At 41.7% G+C, this 21,981-nt stretch overlaps 1 protein-coding gene across 10 annotated transcripts in view; it reads left to right on the forward strand.

Annotated features, from left to right (window-relative positions):
- Positions 1 to 21,981, forward strand: part of LOC126069370 (zinc finger protein 208-like) — a 464,532-nt gene that overhangs the window by 80,840 nt on the left and 361,711 nt on the right. The gene's annotated exons all lie outside the window — the stretch shown is intronic.

Here is a 21,981-nt window from a genome sequence, read left to right on the forward strand (position 1 = left end):
AATTTCCGAAAGTCAGTGATAAAAAAACAAAGTTTCTCAGTGTGTAACAAAGCAGTACTACCTCCAAGAAGGGGTCATTAGAATTCCTTTGTGCCTATGAAAGTTTCATTTTCACTACGGGGTTGTCCTCATCAGTGTTTGTTACTTTCTCAGTCCAAACTAAATTTTACCTTTTGGAAAGTCCTTGACTATAACAAATAAGTCTGTAGGGAATAGCCAGGAGCAAATGTGGTTTTATATTTGTTAATATTTTTAGGGATGTTATTTTGCATACAATGAAATACACTCTTCTTGTATTTGGTTTAAGAGTGTTGTTTGAAAAAAATTGTATTCCATGGGAATTCCACTTTGGAATACAAGCTGACAGTTCCTTCGAAATCTAAACACAGGCCTCCCATTCTGATCCAGCAGTAACACTCTTAGATATTTATCCACATGAGTTAAAAACATATATCCATATAAAAACCTGCTCACAAATGTTTATAGCAGCTTTCTTCATAATTACAATAATTGAAAGCACCCAAAATGTCATTGAATAGGTAAATGTGTAAACAAATAGTGAGACATCCATGCAATGGTGTATTATTCAGTGATGAAAATAATTAAGCTATCAAGGTAGGAAAAGTTATGGAAGAATCTCAAATCCAAACTAAATGAAAGAAGCCGGTCTAGAAAAGCTACATCCTGTGTGATCCGAAGCTTATGAGGTTCTGGAAAAGTATGCAGTGTAGAGGCAGTACAAAGATCATTGACTGCCAGGGATTTGGGGAGAGGGAGGAGGATCGAATAGGTGGAGCCCAGGGAATTTTAACAACTGTGTAACTATGCTGTAGGATATGTAATAATGGACTCATGACATTATGCATTTGTCAAAACCTAACACAAAGAGTGAACCCTGATGAAATCTGTATTTTAGTTAAAAACCAGAACTCACTATTGATGTGCCAGTTGTTACAAACGTACCCCACACCGCAGAAATGCAAGATGTTAACAATAGGAGAAACACTGGGTGTAGGTGGGGTGCAAGGGGACTCTGTACTTGATGCACAATTTTTCAGTAAATACTCGTGTCTCTAAAAATAAAGTCAATTTCAAAACTATGAAAAATATGGCATCCCATTTTTGTTTTGTTTTTATAACAGAGGGTGCAGAATCTATCGAAGTTTCTTATATCTTTTTTGTATGAACCAAGTAGGCATAATTTGTTTTTGTTTCTTATAAGTGAATCTAAAAACTCTTGTAAAACACATGTAAAAATAAATTTTGTCATATTAAACAACTTAAGTGTACAAATGCATTAGTTACATTCACAATGTTGTGCAACCATCAACCCTATTTCAAAACTTCTTCATCCCATCCCATTTGGAACAAAGGAGAATGAAGAAAACCAAACACACACAGAAAATACGAGCCCAAAGTACTAAAGGAGTACATGAACCAGAGACTGCACCAGCCTGAGACCAGAACAACTAGATGGTGCCTGGCTGCCAGCAATGACTGTCCTACCAGGGAACACAACACAAAGTCTCGGACAAAACAGGATACAAACGTAGAACAGAGCTCAGATTCATGTTTGAGCAGATTTCATGGTCTGACAGAGACTAGAGGAGCCCCTGAGACCTTGGCCCCCAGACACACTGCGAACCGCTAACTGAAACCATTCTCCAAGCCCACTCATCAGACAAAGATTAGACAGGAGTGTAAAACCGGAAGTAATAAGCATGAGGAATGTGCTTCTTAGTTCAATTAGATTTATAAGACCAGGTAGGTAGCCCCAACCCAAAAGCAGGATGAGAAGGCAGGAAGGGACATGGAAATTGGTCAAATAGACACAGGGAACCCAGGGGATTCCAACTAATGCCCCCAAACAATATCTATGTAAATTTCTTAATAAGAAACTAACTTAAGGTGTAATGTTTCACCTAAAGAATAAGAGAAGTTTTTTCATCACCCCAAAGAGAAACTCTGTACCCAACAAGCAATAAGTCCCCATTTCCACTCCCTGCAGCGCCTGGTAACTAAAAATAAACTGTTCTCTCTGCCTTTGCCAGTTCTGGACATTTCACATAAATGGAATTGTATGAAATTCGTCCTTTAGTGTCTGGCTTATTTCACTGGTTGTAATATGTGTTCAAGGTTCATCGATCACCTTGCATGTACCACAACTTCATTTCTCTTTCTGGTTGAATAAATATTCAATTTCTTCATCTCTGGCGTTAGTTGTTGATGCATAAATTTGAATAATATTTGTATTCACTGTTCTGCCTTGTAGGCATATGGATATTACGGTGTCATTGACAGTGTTGTAATTCAGGATCTTGAAATGTCCTTTTTGATGATGAATGTGATTCCATTCCTCTTCAATTTGTCATTCCTGGCATAGTTGGTCATATGAATGTCTGATATGGCCCATACCACTCCATTTCAGCTCAGTAATGCCTAGGATATTGATCTTTATGAGCTCCATTTCATTTCTGATAACTTCCAAAGCTGCAGAATTTCATTAATAATGGTAATGTGGGGCAGCTAACAGAGGATTGAGAAAATGCTCACCATCACCAGCCATTAAAGAAATGCAAATCTAAACCACAATGAGGCAGGGAGAGAGGGATATTCAGGAACTAGATAGCAGAGAAAAGTGTAGGCGACGGGAAGTACAACTGAAGTAAACCAAAAGGAATTTCCTCAATACAACCAAAAGCTTCAAAGACCAGAGTACGAAGGACAGGTATCTGGAGATAATGGTTGCAAGGGACATGTCGGTCAACTGGCACAACAAAATGTATTAAGAAAACAGTCTGCATTCCACTTTGGTGAGAGGCCTCTGGGGTTTGAAACGCTAGCAAGCGGCCATGTAAGATGCATCATTTGGTCTGAACCCACAAGGAGCAAAGGAGAATGAAGAACAGCAAAGACTCAAGAGAAATATGAGCCCAAGAAACAGGGCCACATAAACCAGAGACTCCATCAGACTGAGACTCAAAGAACTAGATGGTGCCCGGCTGTTGGTGATCATTCCCCTGAGAGAACACAACAGAGAATCCCTGATGGAGCAGGACAATAGTGGGATGCAGATCTTAAATTCTCATAAAAACACTAGGCTTAATGGTCTGCCTGAGACCTAGGGACTCTGACAGCCATGGTCCCTGAACCCTTTGATAGCCCAAGATTGGAACCATTCCCGAAACCAACTCTACAGACAGGGATTGGCCTGGACTATAAGACAATGATGCTGCTGAGGAGTGAACTTCATGGCTCAAGGAGACACATAGGATTATGTGGGAAACTCCTGTGTGGTGGCGAGATGAGAAGGAAGAGGGGGACAGGAGCTGGCTGAAAGGACACGGGGAATGCAGGGTGGAGAGGAGGAATGTGCTGTCTCATTAACGGGAGCACAGCTAGGACTGCGTAGCAAGCTCTGCACAGCTTTTTGTATGAGAGACTGACTTGATGTGTAAACTTTCACCTAAACCACAATACCTTAAGGAAAACTATGAGCTACCTTCTCACCCCAACATAACTGGCACATAACAACAACAACAACAAAAGCACAAAAATCAATGCTAGACAGGTTGCAAGGAAGTCATGGGTTGAATTATGTCCCCCCGGAAATGTATTAACTTGGTTAAGTCATGATTCCCAGTATTCTGTGGTTGTCCTCCATTTTGTGTTTGCAGTTTTATGTTAAAGAGGATTAGCGTGGGATGTAACACCATTACCAGGTCACCTCCCGGATCCAATGAAAAGGGAGTTTCCCTGGGGTGTGGCATGCATCACCTTTCATGAGAGATAAAAGGAAAAAGAAGTGAGCAGAGAGACAGGGGAACCTCCTACCCCTAATCAGTGCCGGGAGCAGAGCGTGTCCTTTGGACCCAGGGTCCCTGCTCAGAGAAGCTCCCAATCCTGGGGTAGACTGAGGAGAAGGCTGACAGTAAAAGCCTTTCTCTGGACGCGATGTTTCAAATTTGGACTTTTAGCCTACTTTACTGTGAAGAAATAAATTTCTCTTTGTTAAAGCCATCCACTTGTGGTATCTCTGTTATAGCAGCACTAGATGACACAGACAAGGGAGATTCGAACTCTTATGCACTGCTGGTGAGAAAGTAAAGTGGTACAACCATTTTGGAAGACGATTTGGTGCTTCCATAAAAAGCTAGAAACAGAAATGCCGTAGGATTCAGCAATGCCACTCCTAGGAATATACCCTAGAGAAATGAGCCATCACACAAATAGACATACCCATACGCATGTTCACTGCAGCATTGTCTACAATAGCAAAAAGATGGATATAACCTAAGTGCCCATCCACAGGTGAATGGATGTTTTAGTCAACTAGTGCTGCTATAAGAGAAATGCCACAAGTGGATGGTTTTAACACAGAGAAATTTTATTCTCTCACAGTCCAGAAGGCTAGAAGTCTGAATTCAAGGCACTGTCCTCTCCAAGGGAAGACTTTCTGTCTGTGCTGGCTCTGGAGGAAGTTCCTTGTCATCAGTCTTCCCTTGGTCTGGGAGCATCCCAGTGCAGGAACCTCAGGTCCAAAGGACACACACTGCTGCTGTCGCTGCTTACGTGGAGGTATGAGGTCCCCATGTCTCTCTGATGGTTTCTCTCTTTTATATCTCAGGAGAGATCGCCTTAAGACACTACCTAGGCTTGTAGACCTCATCAATGTCACTGCCGCTAATTCAGCTTCATACATCATAGTGATAGGATTTACAACACCTAGAGAAATCAGAAGATAAAATGGTAGACAATCATACAAGGGAATGATGACCTATCGAAACTGAGAGATATTTTGGGGGGGATGCAATTCAACCCATGACAATGGGTAAACAACCTATGGTACCTGAACACAATGGAATACTATGCAAATATAATGAAGAATGATGAATCTGCGAAACATGTCACAATACGGATGAGTTGGGAGGGCATTTTAATGAGTGAAATGGGTCAATCACAAAAGGACGAATACTGTACGAGACCACTATTACAAAAACTCATAGGAAGTTTTAAACACAGAAACGATCTTTGATGGTTACAAGGAAAGGGCAAGGAAGGAGAGAAAAACACTAGTGAATAGTTAAGAGGTAGCTTTGATGAAGGCTAAGGCACTACGCAATACTGGGGAAGTCAGCAGAGCTTGATCAAGCCAAGGTCATGGAAACTTCATAGACAAATCCAAATTCCCGGAGGGACCGAATATCTGGACTGAGTGCTGGGGACCATTGACTCATTAACATCTAGCTCAATTGGCATAACATACTTTATAAGGAAAATGTTCTGCATCCTACTTTGTGGAGTAGCATCTGGGGTCTTAAAAGCTCGTGAGCGGCCACCTAAGATACTCCACTTTTCTCAACTTGTCTGGAGCAAGGAATAATGAAGAAGGCCACAGACACAAGGTAAAGATTAGTTCAAAGCATTAACGAACAACTACCGCAGCCTCCACCAGACAGTCCAGCACAACCAGATGGTGGCCCGCTATCAACACCGACTGCTCTGACAGGGATCACAATAGAGGATCCCAGACAGAGCTGGAGGAAAAAGTAGAACAAAATCCAAACTCACAAGAGAAGACCAGACTTACTGGTCTGACAGAGACTGAGAAACCCCGAGAGTATGGCCCCCAGACAGCCGTTTAACTCAGTACTGAAGTCACTCCTGAGGTTCACCCTTCAGCCAAAGATTAGAAAGGCACATTTAAAAACAAAACAAAACAAAAAAAAAGGAAGTGAATTGCAGAAAGTACGAATCTAGGAAAATTGGAAGTCTCCATCCCTGCTACTCTTTTAACACAAGTCCAGTCCCTAATCCTATTTCCCAAGATTCCCAGATGGGACAAGGATGTAGTCTCCATTTATTTCCTTATAGCCTTTTTAAATGTTTTCTTTCTGCTTTGGAGACTTTCCCCTTACATCGGTGATTCTCAACTGGGGACCATTTTCCACCTCAGGATATCTGGCAATATCTGGAGACACTGCGAGGGAGGCACGTGCTGATAAAGTCTAGTGTTTTAGAGGCCAAGTTGCCTGCCGAACATCCTACATGCATCCTGGGCTATGGAGCCCTGGTGAAGCCGTTGCACGTGGACAAAAACTGGCCTAACAGTATGGGACAAAATCCAGGGACACATCAAAACTTCCCTTTTACAAAACAATAGCCAACATCTACTTGGAACTTCACGTGGTATTTCTTGTGCTGGTGATTTACCATATTAGCTCATTTAATCCTCATATCAGCTACATGTGGCACATGTTGTCATAGCCTCTCTTTCACAGATGAGGAAACTGAGGTACAGGGAAGGTAAGCATATTTCTCAAAACCACCTTCTATTAAGGCGACATCAAGATTTTCAAGCCAGGAAAGAAAAACCTAAGAGTTCGCACTATTAACTGCACTGTTCCATCACCCGTTTGCACATGTGTCCAGCACAGGACACTGGCGATGTCTCTGGCAGGAAGACTCACTGTAGAGAAACGTCTGCAGGGCTCCCTTTATGCCTTTGTTCACCAAGTTGTGGATGAAGGGCTTTGTCATGGAAGCGACCACCGTGTACAGAACGGCAAAGACCCCTGCACAAGTGATGTGGATGTAGAACACACAGACAGAAGCAGGCAGGCTTCGTAGAACGAGGAGACAAACGAGAGGTGAGACCCACAGGAGAAAATGCTTTATACTTCCCGTTACGGATCGAATTTGTACCCCCCCAAAGGATGTGTTATAAACCTTAATCCCTATACTTGTGGATATAGTCCTATTTGGGAGTGGGGTTTCTCGGTTATGTTCATGAGGCAATATCGGTGTAAGGTATGTCTTAAGTCAATCTCTTTGGAGATGTAAAAAAAATCAGATTGAGCAAGCAACCAAGCAGGCAACCAGAAATGGGGGAAGACAGGTGCCACACCACATGAAGATAAGCAAGAAACTGAGATCAGAAGCTGAGAAGAGACAAGGACCTTCCCTCAGAGGCCACAGAGAAAGGAAGCCTTCCCTAGAGCTGGTGCCCTGAATTTGAACTTCCAGCTCCCTAAACTGTGGAGAAAATAGCTTTGTTTGTTACAGCCACCCACTTGTGTTATTTCTGTTATATCAACACTAGACAACTAAGAATATGTTATGGGACAGTGGGATGCTGCTCTAAAAAATATCTAAAATGTGGAAGTGGTTTTGGAATTGGATAATAGGAAAAGCCTGGAAGAGTTTTAATGTGTGTAATAGTCAAAGCCTAGATGGTCTTCAAGAGAAGGTCGGTAGAATTATGGACATCAAAAGCCATTCTGGCGAGGGCTCAGAAAGAAGTGAGGAGAGGCATAGAGAAAATTCTCCATCATTTTAGAGGGTATGTATGGTGCCATCAACAGAATGTTGCTGGACATGTGGACATTAAGTGTGCTTCTGCTGGGGCTTTAAAAGGTGAACCTGTGATTGGACGATGGAGGAGGACTAATTCTTTTTAGGCAACGTCAAAGAGCTTGCCTGAGTTATGTCCAAATGTTTTGTGGGAGGCAGAACTTATAACTGATGAACTGGGATGTAAGGGTGAGGACCTCGTAACAATTTGGTCTCTATATACTTGCCTATTACAGATACTTAAGTGGGATTGTACAAAGTTGATACTTTTGTGTCTTATTGAACTTCGCATAATGTTTTAAAGCCTTATCCATGGCGTAACATTTATGAGAACTTAATCTCTTTTTATGACCGAATACTATTCCATTTTTTTTAATCCATGCGTCTGTTGACGGACATTTGGGTTTTTTTTACACTTTTTTGCTATTTTGAATAGTGCTGCTTGAACATTGGTGTAAAAATACCTGTTTGCGTCCCTACTTTCAAGCCTTTTGTGTATCTACTTGTTGTTAGGTATCACTGAGGTAATTTTAGAGTCATAGTGACACCACCTGACAGAGTAGAACTGTACCATAGAGTGGTCTTTGCTGTAATTTTAACAAAAGCAAATCATGTCGTCTTTGCCACAGAGGCGCTGGGGTGGGTTTAAATTGTCAACTTTCTCTTTTTAATTCCATAATTGTATTTTTTTGTTGTAGAGAATATACACAGCAAAACATACACCAATTCAACCTTTTCTACATGTACCGGTTACTGACATTGATTAGGTTCTTGGAGTCACGCAACCATTCTCACTGAACTTTTCTGACCGTGGGTTTAAGGGACATGTAGGTCAATTGGCATAACAAAATGTATTAAGAAAAGAGTCTGCATTCCACTTTGGTGAGAGGCATCTGGGGTCTTTAACGCTTGCAAGCGGCCATCTAAGATGCATCCGTTGGTCTGAACCCACATGGTGCAAAGCAGAATGCAGGCCACCAAAGACTCAAGAGGAATATAAGCCCAAGAAACAGGGCCACATAAACCAGAGACTCCATCAGCCTGAGACTCAAAGAACTAGGTGGTGCCCGGCTGCTGGTGATCCCTGCCCTGAGAGAACACAAGAGAGAATCCCTGATGGAGCAGGAGAATAGTGGGATGCAGATTTTAAATTCTCATAAAAAGACCAGGCTTAATGGTCTGCCTGAGACCGAGCGACCCTGACGGCCATGGTCCCAAGACCCTTTGATAGCCCAAGATTGGAACCATTCCCGAAACCAACTCTACAGACAGGGATTGGCCTGGACTATAAGACAATGATGCTGCTGAGGACCGAATTTCATGGCTCAAGGAGACACATAGGATTATGTGGGCAACTCCTGTGTGGTGGCGAGATGAGAAGGAAGAGGCGGACAGGAGCTTGTTGAATGCACACGGGGAATGCAGGGTGGAGAGGAGGAATGTGCTGTTCTCACTAAGGGGAGAGCAGCTGGGACTGCATCTCGAGTTCTGTAGAGTTTTTGTATGAGAGACTGACTTGAATTGTAAACTTTCACCTAAACCACAATAAATTAAGGAAAACTTTGAGCTACCTTCTCACCCTAACATTATTGGCACAAAACAACAACACCAACAACACAAAAATCAGTGCTGGAGAGGTTGCGGGGATGTCATGGGTTGAATTATGTCCCCCTGGAAATGTATTAACTTGGTTAAGTCATGATTCCCAGTATTCTGTGGTTGTCCTCCATTTTGTGATTGTAGTTTGATGTTAAAGAGGATTAGCGTGGGATGTAACACCCTTACCAGGTCACCTCCCTGATCCAATGAAAAGGGAGTTTCCCTGGGGTGTGGCATGCACCACCTTTCATGAGAGATAAAAGGAGAAAGAAGTGAGCAGAGACACACGGGAACCTCATACCGGAAAGCACTGCCGGGAGCAGAGCGTGTCCTTTGGACCCAGGGTCCCTGCTCAGAGAAGCTCCCAATCCTGGGGTAGACTGAGGAGAAGGCTGACAGTAAAAGCCTTTCCCTGGAGCCGATGTCTCAAATTTGGGCTTTTAGCCTACTTTACTGTGAAGAAATAAATTTCTCTTTGTTAAAGCCATGCACTTGTGGTATCTCTGTTATAGCAGCACTAGATGACACAGACAAGGGAGATTCGAACTCTTACGCACTGCTGGTGAGAATGTAAAGGGGTACAACCATTTTGGAAGACGATTTTTGGTGCTTCCATAAAAAACTAGAAATAGAAATACCATAGGATTCAGCAATGCCACTCCTAGGAATATACCCTAGAGAAATGAGCCATCACACAAATAGACATACCCATACGCATGTTCACTGCAGCATTGTCTACAATAGCAAAAAGATGGATATAACCTAAGTGCCCATCCACAGGTGAATGGATGTTTTAGTCAACTAGTGCTGCTATAAGAGAAATGCCACAAGTGGATGGTTTTAACACAGAGAAATTTTATTCTCTCACAGTCCAGAAGGCTAGAAGTCTGAATTCAAGGCACTGTCCTCTCCAAGGGAAGACTTTCTGTCTGTGCTGGCTCTGGAGGAAGTTCCTTGTCATCAGTCTTCCCTTGGTCTGGGAGCATCCCAGTGCAGGAACCTCAGGTCCAAAGGACACACACTGCTGCTGTCGCTGCTTACGTGGAGGTATGAGGTCCCCATGTCTCTCTGATGGTTTCTCTCTTTTATATCTCAGGAGAGATCGCCTTAAGACACTACCTAGGCTTGTAGACCTCATCAATATAAAAAAAAAATTTTTTTTTGCCTGCCGCTAATTCATCTTATTACATCATAGTGATAGGATTTACAACACAGAGAAATCAGAAGATAAAATGGTAGACAATCATAAAACGGAATCATGACCTATCGAAAATGAGAGATATATTGGGGGGGTGGGATGCAATTCAACCCATGACAATGGGTAAACAACCTATGGTACCTGAACACAATGAAATCCTATGCAAATATAATGAAGAATGATGAATCTGCGGAACATCTCACAACACAGATGAGTTGGGAGGGCATTTTAATGAGTGAAATGGGTCAATCACAAAAGGACGAATACCGTTCGAGACCACTATTAAAAAACTTAAGAAGTTTTACACACAGAAACAATCTTTGATGGTTACAATGGAAGGGCGAGGAGGGAAAGAAAAATACTAGTGAATAGTTAAGAGGAAGCTTTGATGAAGGCTAAGGCACTAGGGAATACTGGGGAAGTCAGCAGAACTTGATCAAGCCAAGGTCATGGAAACTTCATAGACAAATCTAAATTCCCTGAGGGACCGAATTACTGGACTGAGGGCTAGGGACCATTGACTCATTAATATTTAGCTCAATTGGCATAACACACTTTAAAAGGTAAGTGTTCTGCATCCTACTTTGTTGAGTAGCATCTGGGGTCTTAAAAGCTCGTGAGTGGCCATCTAAGATACTCCACTTTTCTCACCTTGTATGGAGCAAGGAATAATGAAGAACAGCACAGACACAAGGTAAAGCAGTAATGAACAACTACCACAGCCTCCACCAGACAGTCCAGCACAACCAGGTAGTGCCCCGCTATCAACACCGACTGCTCTGACAGGGATCACAATAGAGGATCCCAGACAGAGCTGGAGGAAAAAGTAGAACAAAATCCAAACTCACAAGCCAAAACCAGACTTACTGGTCTGACAGAGACTGAGAAACCCCGAGAGTATGGCCCCCAGACAGCCTTTTAACTCAGTCCTGAACTCACTCCTGCGGTTCACTCTTTAGCCAAGGATTACAAAGGCACATTAAAAAAAAAAAAGGGGGGGGGGGAGTGAATTGTAGAAAATACGAATCTAGGAAAATTGTAAGTCTCCATCCCTGCTACTCTTTTAACACAAGTCCAGTCCCTAATCATATTTCCCAAATTCCCAGATGTGACAAGGATGTAGTCCCCATTTATTTCCTTATAGCCTTATGAAATGTTTTCTTTCTGTTTTGGAGACACTCCCCCTACACCAGTGATTCTCAACTGGGGATCATTTTCCACCTCAGGATATGTGGCAATATCTGGAAACACTGCGAGGGAGGCACGTGCTAATACACTCTAGTGTTTTAGAGGCCAAGAAGGCTGCTGAACATCCTACATGCATCCTGGGGTATGCAGCCCTGGTGGAAGCCGTTGCACGTGGCCAGAAACTGGCCTAACAGTATGGGACAAGATCCAGGGACACATCAAAACTTCCCTTTTACATAACAATAGCCAACATCTACTTGGAACTTCACGTGGTATTTCTTGTGCTGGTGATTTACCATATTAGCTCATTTAATCCTCATATCAACCACATGTGGCACATGTTGTCATAGCCTCTCTTTCCCAGATGAGGAAACTGAGGCACAGGGAAGCTAAGCATATTTCTCAAAACCACCTTCTATTAAGGTGGCATCAAGATTTTCAAGCCAGGAAAGGAAAACCTAAGAGTTCACACTATTAACTGCACTGTTCCATCACCCATGGACTCATGTGTCCAGCACAGGACATTGGCGATGTCTCTGGCAGGAAGACTCACTGTAGAGAAACGTCTGCAGGGCTCCCTTTATGCCTTTGTTCACCAAGTTGTGGATGAAGGGCTTTGTCATGGAAGCGACCACCGTGTACAGAACGGCAAAGACCCCTGCACAAGTGATGTGGTTGTAGAACACACAGACATAAGCAGGCAGGCTTCGTAGAACGAGGAGACAAACGAGAGGTGAGACCCACAGGAGAAAATGCTTTATACTTCCCGTTACGGATCGAATTTGTATCCCCCAAAAGTATGTGTTATAAACCTTAATCCCTATACTTGTGGATATAGTCCTATTTGGGAGTGGGGTTTCTTGGTTATGTTAATGAGGCAATATCAGTGTAAGGTATGTCTTAAGTCAATCTCTTTGGAGATGTAAAAAAAAATCAGATTGAGCAAGCAACCAAGCAGACAAGCAGAGCTGGGGGAAGACAGATGCCACACCACATGAAGATAAGCAAGAAACTGAGATCAGAAGCTGAGAAGAGACAACGACTTTTCCTCAGAGGCCACAGAGAAAGGAAAGCTTCCCTAGAGCTGGTGCCCTGAATTTGAACTTCCAGCTCCCTGAACTGTTGTGAAAATAGCTTTGTTTGTTACAGCCACCCACTTGTGTTATTTCTGTTATATCAACACTAGACAACTAAGAATTTGTTATGGGTCAGTGGGATGCTGCTCTAAAAAATATCTAAAATGTGGAAGTGGTTTTCGAATTGGGTAATAGGAAAAGCCTGGAAGAGTTTTAATGTGCGTAATAGTCAAAGCCTAGATGGTCTTCAAGAGAAGGTCGGTAGAACTATGGACATCAGAAGCAATTCTGGTGAGGGCTCAGAAAGAAGTGAGGAGAGCCATAGAGAAAATTCTCCATCATTTCAGAGAGTAGGTTGGTGCCATCAACAGAATGTTGCTAGACACGTGGACATTAAATGTGCTTCTGCTGGGGCTTTAAAAGGTGAACCTGTGATTGGACGATGGAGGAGGACTAATTCTTTTTAGGCAACGTCAAGGAGCTTGCCTGAATTATGTCCAAATGTTTTGTGGGAGGCAAAACTTATAACTGATGAACCGGGATATAACGGCAACGGGATTTCTAAGCAAGGTCTTAAAGAGGTCACATGGTTTCTTCTTTTGCTAATAGTAAAATGCAAGAGGAAAAAGATGGACTTAAAAATGAACTGTGCAACATGAAAACAGAACTTAAAGGTTTGGAAAATTCTGTTGAACAAACTAAGGACACGTGTCCTAGAATGTTTGCTAAGGATGTGGCTGCAAAAGGAAAGACCTCTGCCTCCTGGAATTCTACAGGCAAGAAAATGGGCAGAGGAGCTACGTCTGTTGTCCTCCAAGAGAAGAATAATCCCTGCAGCTGCTCTGAGATCAGTAGAGAAGTTGGAAGGAACACTAGAACCAGGGCTGACTGATTGTCGACGGGTGGAGCCAAGAACTCCTGGGTTTCAAAGGGTGCAGACACACCCTCCTAGGTTTCAAAGACTGAAATCTCCAGCAACTCGGTTTTGGCCTGTGGGGCTGCCATTCAGTTGTGCCAAGAGGGTTGGTCTACTGCTGAAAGCTGAGGGAGTGGGGATGGCATGCTCAAGGGGCAGGAGAATGGTGTCTGCCAGGGTCGAGGGGAAATAGTCGCCACTCAGGCGGACTAGGAGGATAGGGCTACCTAAAGCCAAGGGAGCAGAGTTGCCAACCCAGTGGCTTTGGAAGTTAGGTGTGAAACCCCAAGCCGAGAGACCTCCAACCAGAATCCAGAAAGCATGGCCAACACCCACGCTCTGGAGGGTGGGAACATTGCCCAGATGCTCTCAGGGAACAGAGGATTATTTTCAAGCCTTGAGAACTAATGAAATTTGTTCTGCTGGGTTTTGGACTTGGTTGGTGCCCATTATCCCTTCTTTCCCTCCGATTTCCCCCATTTGTAATGGAAATGTTTACCTTGTGCCTGTTCCACCATTGTACTTTGGAAACAGATAACTTGTAGTCTAGGTTTCACAGGTTTGCAGATGCAAAGGAATTTTGCCCCATATTTCATTTACAGGTTTCAGAAGATGAGATTTTGGGCTTGGAGTCGATTTAAGAAATTTAGGATGGTGGGCCATGGTGAATGTTTTTTGCATGTGGTGAGGACATGAATTTGGGGGAAGTCAAAAAGTAAAATGTTATGTATTGAGTTGTGTCCCCCAGAAATCTGTGTTGTAAATCCTAAACCCTATCCCTGTGGTTATAATTCCGTCTGGGAGTGGGTTTTCTTATGTTAATGAGACAGTGTTAGTGAAGATAGTATGAATCACTTTTCAAATCTCAGAAATCTTACTTAAATCAATCCGTTTTTGAGATATAAAAAGAGAAATTTTAAGCAAGCAACCAAACAAACGCACAGAGATCGAGGGAAACAGATGCCACATCACGTGAAGATCATCAAGGAACAGAAAAACACGACCTGAGACAAGGACGTTCCCCTGGAGCCGACAGAAAGAGAAAGCATTTCCCTAGAGGCAGCACCCTGAATTTAGGCTTCTAGCCTCCTAAAGTGTGAGAAAACAAATTTGGTAAAGCCACCCACTTCTGGTATTTCTGTTACAGCAACTCTAGGTAACTAAGTCACTTCCCTTCCTTTCTTCAGATGCTCAGTATATAATACGCAGTTTGGCATATATGAAAAGGATCCAAGCAAGAGGAAGAAAAACCATGACGTCTGTCACAATATATAACACAAGGTTATTGATGAAGGTGTTGGAGTAGGCAAGCTTGAGGACTTTGGTGAGCTCACAGAAATAGCGTGGGATTTTAAAGACTGCACAGAAAGTGCCAGCTCAGTCAAAGGGTCAGGGAGAACACCCAGCATGCTGACAAGCAAAGGGTTTTGAATAAATGTGTAAGGCTGAGACAGAAAGGTCCACATAAACCAGAGGGTCCATCACCCTGAGACCAGAAGAACTAGATGGTGCACAGCTACCACCAATGACTGCCCTAACAGGGAACACAATAGAGAGCCCCTGACAGAGCAGGAGAAAAGCACCATGCAGAACTCAAATTCTAGTAAAAAACCAGACTTAGTGGTCTGACTGAGACTGGACGAACCCCAGAAAACATGACCCCTGGACTCTCTGTTCACCCAGAACTAAAACCATTCCCAAAGCCAACTCTTGAGACATAGAATAGACTGCACTATAACGCATAAAATGATACTCATGAAGAGTGTGCTTCTTAGTTCAAGCAGATACTCAAGACTAAATGGGCAGCTCCTGTCCAGAGGCGAGATGAGGCAGCAAAATTGATAGGAGCTAGTTGAATGGACACGGAAAATCCGGGGTGGAAAGGAGAAATGTGTGGTCACATTACAGGGACAGCAACTAGGGTCACATAACAATGTGTGTATAAACTTTTGTATGAGAAACTAACTTGAGCTGTAAATTTTCAACTAAAGCACACATACAAAAAAGAACAGGGTTTATTGGGTTTGAGGTGGTGGGGTTGCTGGAGGGATTAGAAGAACGGGGCCGCCCAAGGCAAGGGAGAAGTGTTGCCACCGCAGTGGGCCTCAAAGGCCAAGTTGAAGCACAGGATTCAGGGGCCTACACCCAGAATCCAAAGATCATGGTCAACACCTAGACTCTGGAATGCAGGGTCATTGCCTGGATGTTCTCAGAGAACAGAGGATTGTTTTGAAGACTTGAGGGATAATATATGTTGGGGTGCTGGGTTTTGGACTTATGTGGTGCCCCTTATCCCTTCTTGCCCTCTAATTTGCCCCTCTTGTGATGGAAATGTCAACCTTGTGTCTGTTCTATTATTGTACTTTGGAAACAGATAATTTGTAGCCTAGATTTCACAGGTTCACAGATGAAGAGGAATTTTGTCCGAGGTTGGAATATGCCTCAAGTCTCACCCGTATTTGATCTAGATGACTTGGAAGATGAGATTTTGAACTTAGAGTTGATTTAAGACTTTTGGAATGATGTGATGGGGTGAATGGGTTTTGCATGTGGCAGATATATTCAATTTGGGGGCCAAAGCGTGGAACGTTACAGACTGAATTCTCTCTCCCAAAAGTATTGTCATAAATCCTGCCCTGTATATCTGTGCTTATATTCCCATTTGGGAATGGGTTGCCTTTGTTATGTTAATGAGACAGGATTAGTGCTGGCTGTGTCTTGAGTCAATGTCTTTTGAGATATAAAAGAGACCCAACAAGTCAGCCAGAGAAACTGAGATGGAGGAAGAGAGTTGACAAGCCACATGAAGAACACTCAGAAGCAGCTCAGAAGAGATAAGGACCTTCTCTGAATGTTACTTATTTTGTTGTTGTTGAGTATACACATAGCAAAACATACACCAATTCAGCAGTTTCTACATGTACCATTTAGTGACATTGATTCTTCAAGTTGTGTAACCATTCTCATCCTCCTTTTCTGCGTTCTTCTTCCCCCTTTAACATAAATTCATTGCTCCCTAAGTTTCCTATCTAATCTTCCCTGCTGCTGTTGTCAATTTGATCCCACATAGATAGTTCTTAAAAGGGTAGTACGCTCAAGGCATGCATTTTTTAGTGGTTAAGTTAAACTACTGTTCAGTTTTAAGAAGTCTTCAGGGGATATTTTTGGTTTAAGCATTAATGTTTATCTCAGAGCAATAGTTTCAGGGGTTCATTCAACCTTTATGGATTCAAGAAGACGGAGTCAGTGAGATTTTGAAATTCTTATCTGTATTTTATCCCTTTTTAGGAGGATTCTTCTATAGAGTCTTTGATCAAAATGTTCATTAATGGTAGTTGGGTACCATCCAGTTCTTCTGGTCTCATGGTACTTGAAGCAGGTTTTCATGGAGACAATTACGTACACTTCCCTTATTTTCCTTATATTCCTGTCTCACGTTTTTCCTCTGTTGTTCCAGGTGAATACCGACCAACTGCTATGCCTTTCATGGCCCCTTGTATGTGTTTAAGCCACCAGTCACTACACAACAAACTACAAAGTATCACTACTAAGCATGTTATTAGGCCAATTAATCAGAATATGCCATGAAAACGTGATCCTAAACGCCCAACCCAAGAAATCAAATCTGATGAGATTTCAGCAGATTCAGCATCCCTTTTTTGATTGTTGTAAATATGTCTCACAAACCATTTCCTTCTTCATCATTTTTTATTTTTATTGTGCTTTAAGTAATAGTTTACAAATCAGATAAGTCGCATGTACAAAAATTTATAAAACCTTGCTATGCTGAGATCTTGAGGGCCTATGAATCTGTGTTCTACCCCTCACCCACCTGGATAAGAGACTAGGCTGGATGTGGGGTCTTTACAACTCTAAAATCTCAAATTCCAAGAATCGCCAAGACATGAGGTTGGGTGGGCATGTCCAAGTCAGACAAGTCCTTGGATAGAACTGTTGATCCGCTGGGAGTTAAAAACTAACAGATAAAAGAAGGCATGTGCAACACAGAGGTTTAGTCTGAGAATTCTCCTTTCTTCCATCTACAACAGTTCATCAACTGTTTTCCTTATCATGTGAGTTGGCTCTCGAATCATGAAAAGATACACATTCTGTAGTTTGCCACCTCTCATTTTTAGTTAAATAACCAAGTTGTTTATGTCAGGAAGCTTCTAAATTGTAGTTTTGGTGGAGTAGAATTTGACCTACGGATATCTAAATGTGTTTATTTTCATCTTTTTGTAATGAAAAAGGAGCCCTGTTAGCACAGTGGCTAAGTGTTCAACTGCTAATGGAAGATAGGCGTTTGAAACCCACCAGCTGCTCTGCGGAAGGAAGACGTGGCAGTCTGCTTCTGTAAAAATTACAGCCTTGGAAACCCTACGGGACAATCCTATTCTGTCCTATAGAGTCCTTATGAGTTGTAATCCACTCGACATCAACAGGTTAGTAATCCAAATCTCTGTGCCTTGATAGACACGTAATCTAACAATGTGGATTCTTCTTTGATTTTCCTTTCCCTCTGTGTAAGAGCTTTCAAAATAGAAGCATTCGGTGTACCTGAAAAGGCTAGTTCGAGCTTAGGCCTTGTGACTCCATTTTGTTATTTCCGCTTTTACATGACAACAGTTAATTTTCGTACAGACTTAATCTGGTATCTAAAGAAATGTTTCTCTTTGTAACCGAGCTAAGAAAGAATGTTGTCAGCTTTTCCCCAGGGTCCCTGGATACAAACAGTGTACCTAACCTGTACATTCTCAGAAAAAGTTGTCTTGCAAACCTGGGCAGAGAAGCTCCTTAACCAGGTGAAGACTGATGACAAGGACATTCCCCAAGAGCCAAAAGAGAGAAAGCCTTCCCCCGGAGATGGCACCCTTAATTTGGACCTGCAGTATTCTAGACAGTGAGAGAACAAATTTCTGTTTATTAAAGCCATCCACTTGTGGTATTCCTGTTATAGCAGCACTAGGTAACTAAGAATTTGGCAGTAGGAGTGGGGTGGTGCTTTGACAGATACCTAATATGTGGAAGCTGTTTTTCAACTGGGAATGGATAGAGGCTGGACGAGTTTTAAAGTGCCTTAGAGTAGAAGCGTAGATTGCCTTGAAGAGAGTGTTGGTGGAATTCTGGACATCAAAGACAATTATGGTGAGCACTCAGAAGAAAGTGAAAAGAGCTGTTAAAGCCATCCACTTGGGGTATTTTGGATATAACAGCACTAGATGAGTAAGACAAGAGGTGTGCCTGGGGCTCCCTCTACTGGGACACTAGTTTGGGGTTCATGTTCCAAAACGCTATAAGCTGACTTTAGTAGAATTTCGGAATTTCAGTGATCACTTTGGGAAAATGAGTTCCCACTTGCATTGTCTATTTTCCTCTGTGGGGCACTTTTTTTGGTGATCAGGTTTTGGCAGAGGGTCTGATATACCTCCATGTGAGACTCTGGCAAGTTAATCAGTTTTATCTAAAACCTGTGTTTTTGTGGAATTGACTTGATCTTACCAAAGAAATGCTGTATACCGTTTAAGAAACTGGAATCCCTATTTGTTTTCCCTTATGTTGTTTAAGGGTAGAAGCTTGATTTGTGAGCTGGCCTCACAGACCATTAAATTTGTGATGTTCCTCTGTCCTCTTTTGTTCTCAAGCTTGAGTCTGATCTAGTAAGTGTAATCATAGTAATCTTTTAGTCCACTCAGTCCTGTGTAGTTACTTTCATTTCTACATAATCCTGGATCAGCAGCAGTCTGTAAACCCATCAACTTCTACACGAGAGTTCTGGAAATCTTAATTCAGCCTAGTGTATTCCATCTTCAAAATATCACACCTTTTTCATACGTCCAATGTAGTCCATCTTTTGTTGGACTATTTTGATCAAGCTTTTTCAGTGAGGCAGCAAGATAAAAACTTATATGCAAATGACAAAACTTTAAAAGGCCATGATTAACTTAAAATAATTCTTAAAAGTGAAAGATCTAATGGAAATTAATTACAAAAGTAATGCAAAGTCAAATGAAGACAATTTAAAAAAATTTAGGAAAAAAATTTCTGAACAATAACTAAGCTTATCTTCAAAGAACTTTGGATATAACACATAGTAATCTTGAGATGTAATACTATATAGTCAGGATACTATATTTTTACAGAAACAATATGTACCTTCTACTTTTGTTTTGCAACCATGCCTTTTCCCATGAAGTATTTTGCTAAGCGCCGTATGCTAGTTTTTATTACAGCAACATGAAAAAAATTGGCATAGCGGCACTTATGAAAATGCCTTGTGGGGGAAAGTGCAGTTGGCAAAGAAAAACAGAAGGCCCTCGTTATTTCCGTAAAAATACAGGATACCCCAAGTATAACAAGGTCATCAAGTTTTTGGAGCCCTGGTGCACAGTTGTTATCAGCTCTGCTTCTAAACCAAAGGTTAGTTGGTTCAAATCCGCCAGCCACTCCTTGGAAACCCTATGGGGTAGTTCTACTCAAAATTGACTACACAGTAATAGGTTTGGTTTTGCTGTTTTGGATTAAGTCTCTAAACATCTGAATAGTAATTAAAAAAAAAAAAACCTCCATAGGTAAATGATGGGAATTCCCCATTAAAGACATTGCCTCAGATGATGCTAGATTCAAAAGAAATAATGACTAATTAAAAAATAAAATTATGACAGTATCATGTGCTTGTTGTCTAGTATCAGGCACGCTGACACATAAATTTTTAACCCAAAGAAAATTTGACACTTCTGATTTGACAACACATTTCATGTAACTCATAACATTCAATAAATCTTTTAAACAGTTTTTGTTATATATCTTTTGTTGAATCTAAAATTTTTTTTCTAATGTTTTTGTTTTTGTTGGGAATATGCACAGCAAACCATACCCCAATCCAACAGTTTCCATATGTACAATTTAGTGACAGATGATATTCTTCAAGGTGTGCAACCATTCTCGTCATCCTTTTCTAAGCTGGTCTTCCCCTATTAACATAAATTCACTGACTCCTGAGATTCCTGTCAAATCTTTGGAGTTGCTGCTGTCAATTTGATACCTTATAGTCATTAAAAGTTTATAATGCTCAATGCAGACATTTTTCAGTAGTTAAGCTAAACATCGTTTGGTTTTAAGAAGACTTCAGGGAATTCTTACTGGTTTAAGGTTTAAAGATTATCTCAGGGGAAGAGTTTCAGGGGTTTATCCAACGTTCCTGGCTCCAGGAAGTCTGGAGTCCATGAATTTTTAAAAATTCTGTCCTGCATTTTCCCCGTTTTCATCAGGATTCTTTTATGAAATCTTTGATCAAAATGTTCACTAATGGTAGCCAGGCACAATCCAGTTCTTCTGATCACATGGCAAAGAAGGCAATTGTTCATGAAGCCAATTAGCCACGTATTCCATATCTTCCTCCTATTCTTGACTCTCCTTCTTCTGTTGCTTCAGGTGAACAGAGTCCACCTGTGTATCTTGGATGGCAGCTTGTAAGCTTTTAAGACACCTGGCGCTACACAACAAACTAGAAGGTAGAACAGAAGCACTAAACATGTCATTAGGCCAATTAACTGGGATGTCCCATGAAACCATGGTCATAAACCTCTAAATCTCATGAGATTTAAGCAGCCTCAGCAAGTAGTTTTGTTGTTGTTGTTATTGTTGTGAATATATTACACAAATTTTGCTAATTCAACTTTTTACAGGTTCCAACTTACCGGTAGTTATTAGAATAATCGGCCATGCAACACTGCCCTTAATCAATGTGGTATTTCTATCACCTTTAACCCCATCTCATTTTCGTTTTCCTTTCCCTCTCACCTCAATAACCACTAATGAAATTTCTTCTCCACACATTTGCTTTTCTTGTCTTTTTCCAGACCCTGGTATCGGAGTGGTTAAGCACTCGACTGCTAATTGAAAGGTTGGCGGTTTGAACTCACCAGTCACTCCACAGGAGAAAGATGTAACGGTCTGCTTCCGTAAATATTACAGCTTTAGAGCCCTATAGGGCAGTTCTATTCTGTCCTATAGGATTGCCCATGAGTCAGAATCGACTGGATGGCGGTGGATTTGGGTTTGCATTTTTACATCAGTCAAGTCGTACAGTATTTGTCCTTCTGCGATTGACTTATTTCACTCAGCAGAATGTCTTCCAGCTCCATCCGTATTGTAGCATGTGTACTGATAGTTCATTTCTTCTACATTTTGTTTATCCGTTCAACTGTAGATGGGCATTTATGTTGTTTCTACTTTTTGGCTATTGTGAACAGTGCTGCAGTGAACATGGATGTACAAGTCTCTGAGCCTCTGCTTGCAAGTCTTTTGGTTATGTAAGTAGGAGTGGAGTTGCTTGGTCACATGAAAGTTCTATTTTTAGTTTTTGACGAACCACTACAGTTTTGCTAGAGGGCTTTACCATTTTGCATTCTGACTAGCAGTAGGTGTTTCCAATTTCCCTACATCCTAACTTGTTATTTTTCTTGATTTTTTAAATTTGGCTATCCTAGTGGAAGTGAAATAGTATGTCTATGGTTTTGATTTGCCCCTCTGTAATTGCTACTAAAGAGCATCCTCCTATTGAGTTTCTTAGAGCTATTTTTTACAGAAACTTTTACCCATGGAAGCAGCAGTCAAGAAATCAAATGATGAATTGGGCAAAACTATTGCAA

Source organism: Elephas maximus, chromosome X, assembly GCF_024166365.1.
Source record: "Elephas maximus indicus isolate mEleMax1 chromosome X, mEleMax1 primary haplotype, whole genome shotgun sequence".
Classification (NCBI taxonomy): domain Eukaryota; kingdom Metazoa; phylum Chordata; class Mammalia; order Proboscidea; family Elephantidae; genus Elephas; species Elephas maximus.